Source organism: Theobroma umbraticum, unplaced genomic scaffold (genome assembly GCF_002168275.2).
Source record: "Theobroma umbraticum cultivar Fairchild unplaced genomic scaffold, ASM216827v3 scaffold_20.0, whole genome shotgun sequence".
Lineage (NCBI taxonomy): Eukaryota > Viridiplantae > Streptophyta > Magnoliopsida > Malvales > Malvaceae > Theobroma > Theobroma umbraticum.
In genome coordinates, this window is record NW_018397266.1 from 2,049,926 (window position 1) to 2,052,984 (window position 3,059).

The window sequence follows — 3,059 nt, forward strand, 5'->3', positions numbered from 1 at the left end:
CATGGGAAATTGTAAAGGCTCAATATAAATTGTAAAAACAAAATAATAAGAGTTCTTAATAATGAAAGGAATTGCCTCAAGTAACTTCCTCGATTTCTTATTGAACAAAGTGTACATGTATTTATACTAAGGTTACATGGTGAGTTAATAAGTTTTATCTGCACATAAATTTGAAATTATGTAATGAAGTTAAGTTTAAAAATATCAATGATAAGCTAGAACCCTGAGATGATAAGTTCAAGGTTGTTGGCTAAGATGATCAATCCCTTTTGTTATGACATCTCGGTGCACCTTTGTTAAGACTAGGGTTATAGTCCTTTTGCATCCTTTGCCTTCTGGCTCCACCACAAACACCACTGTGGTCGTCACTCTTCTTACACTTGGCTCTAATACCGCTTGTTACATGCTAAGACTTTAACTCGACCCTCGTGCAACCTTAGGCCCCCCTCTTACGTCACTAAAGCACCTAAGTCAATCTATAAACCCTCCTTCCCCTTTAAGGTAAGAATGAAACAAGACTATGCAACGGAAAGTAAGCAAAAAAGAAGCGAGGAAAAAAGTATGTCGTATTCACAAATGTACAACATTTACACAAAACAAACACCCCAAAAAACCTCTGCCCCTTGACAGGGGTGGGGATGAACCCTCTCACCCCTTACACTCTCACACCACCCTTTGTTATCGTGGTAGACCCCTTTATAGGCTTAGGGAACCCTCTTACAAAATCTCACACCCTCTAATGGTTAGGAAGAGCTTTTTGCATGGTTTGAAACTCCTAGCTCGTTGGAAGACTGTTTTTACCTGTCGGAACAGTGCTGGACATGCTAGTGTGGCTAGCTGGCGTACAAGGTGTGTAGTCTAGCTCATTTGACGTGTAAGCAATCATGTTGTTGACCTGTTTGACCCTTCTGGTCAGCTTGATAGCCTTCTTCAGTCCAGGTACATCCACTCGGCTAGTGGCCTTGATGGCCTATTTCTAGTGCTCTTAAGTTTCCTTTCCTCTGGGCTTGTCACACGATGCATGACGTGTACAAGCCTATCTTTCCATCTATCTATTTTCCTACTTGCTCGATACATAACATATTGCATTTCATGATCATTTCAAGAAATTGAGACTCTTATGTCAATCTTGTTTACCAAAAATGAATTGAAAATCAAGTGATCAGTTCTGAATTAAAGCCTCCATAAACATTATGCTTCTTCATGATTTATCACTCATAGGTACTTGGGTTTTTCAAAGTAACGTTTGTTTGTAAAACCATTAACTTAAGTTATCTTCAAAAGTTTTTCTTTCAAGCATCCACTAGAGTTGATTTCACCGTAATCTTTAAAATTTGATACTGAAACCAATTTGGTTTTTAATTGTTTAAAGAAAAAAGTTGTTGGTTTCTGTGCTTCCAATATTATATCGAAAATATCTTTCTTTGATTGTTTTTGTTAAACCTTTTGTTAAATATTAGTTGACGACATGTGTCTATCACATGTCAATTGACGTGTATACTAATTATTTATTTGAAAGTTTTTTATTTAATTTTGATTTTAAAAAATCTATACTATATTAAAAATAATAAAATTAAAAAAAAATATTATGAATATGCGTATAAATGTCCATTATGTTATAACTTAAGAGTTCAGATCAAGTCAAACAGTCCAACATATCAGACATAAAAAGTATAATCTAATTTGAATTCTTAGATTTGATTATGTATATCTAAATTTGAATATAGATTAAATTAGATTAAGATTAGGATTTAAGATGTTATTATTTATACCCCTCACTTCATTTATAAATACTCTCTCAAATAAATTTTTTTTACCTTCTCTAAATACTTTCTTTCGAAGTTCTTCTTTCAAGTTATAATTCGTAATATGTTTTCAATATGATTCTCTCATTTCTCAAGTTTTAGTATTATTTAGTTTTCATCATCTCCATGTTTCAAAAAGATTTCAATGGTTGGTCTTTGATTTTTGGTCTTAGCAAATTAATCAAGTAACTTAATATCTCTTTGGTGTTTTTATTTCGTGGAAATCAACCTTAATATGAATTTTGCTATCATGTAATATTTATCATATTTTATCCCTTAGTTTATTAAATCAAGTTGATAATGAAAATATATATAATTATATTTGATATATTTGTTCTAGTTTTGGAATATGATTTTCTTAATATATCATTTTTTTGTTGAATTCTAACTATAATTTTGCTCAATACGTGTAAATATAATTTTAATACTATAAGATTTTGCATAAGACATTTTGAATTGAACATAAGAAATTAACTTTGCATGATATCTATTTTTGTGACATGTGAAAAAAACTATATTTTTGTTATTCTGAAATATGTTTTGTTATAAATTTCATGTCTTTTATGGCTGAGCAAAATAATAAGCTACTAATGAAAAATTATGAACTTCGTACACTCCTTGAAGTGAATGTGATATAATTTAATAATTGTGGTTATGGACGTGAAAGAGGTCATTATGATAATTGCAATCATGGTAGTTACACTAATCATTATTTTAAAAGACCTTTACCCAGTAGAGGTGGATAAATACTTTTACCTACCAAAAGTATCTGGATATCTTTATTCATCAAAGGTGGATGGATACTTTTACTCGTCAGAAGTGGATAGATACCTTTATTCATTAGAAGTAGATGAACAACTTTACTTACTAGAAGTGAATAGATACCTTTACTTATAAGAACTAGATGGATACATTTACCTACCAAAAGTGAATGAATACATTTACCCACCAAAAGTGAATGGATATTTTTACCTATCAAAATTTGATAAGTAGTGAAAAGATATAAAAAAAAAGAGATAAAAGTGGATAGCATTATAGAAAATGTTGTCATTAATGTGGCATAAAAGGTTATTAGTCACGTACTTGTCGTACATCGAAACATTTTTTTGAACTTTATCAAGTATTATTGAAAGCTAAATATATATATATATATTGAAATAAATTTTGTTCAAGATAATTTTAATCATGGCCAAGTTAATATCATTTAAATGTTGTTTTGTTTTCTTGTCTACCCTAAAAGAGGAATTGATCATG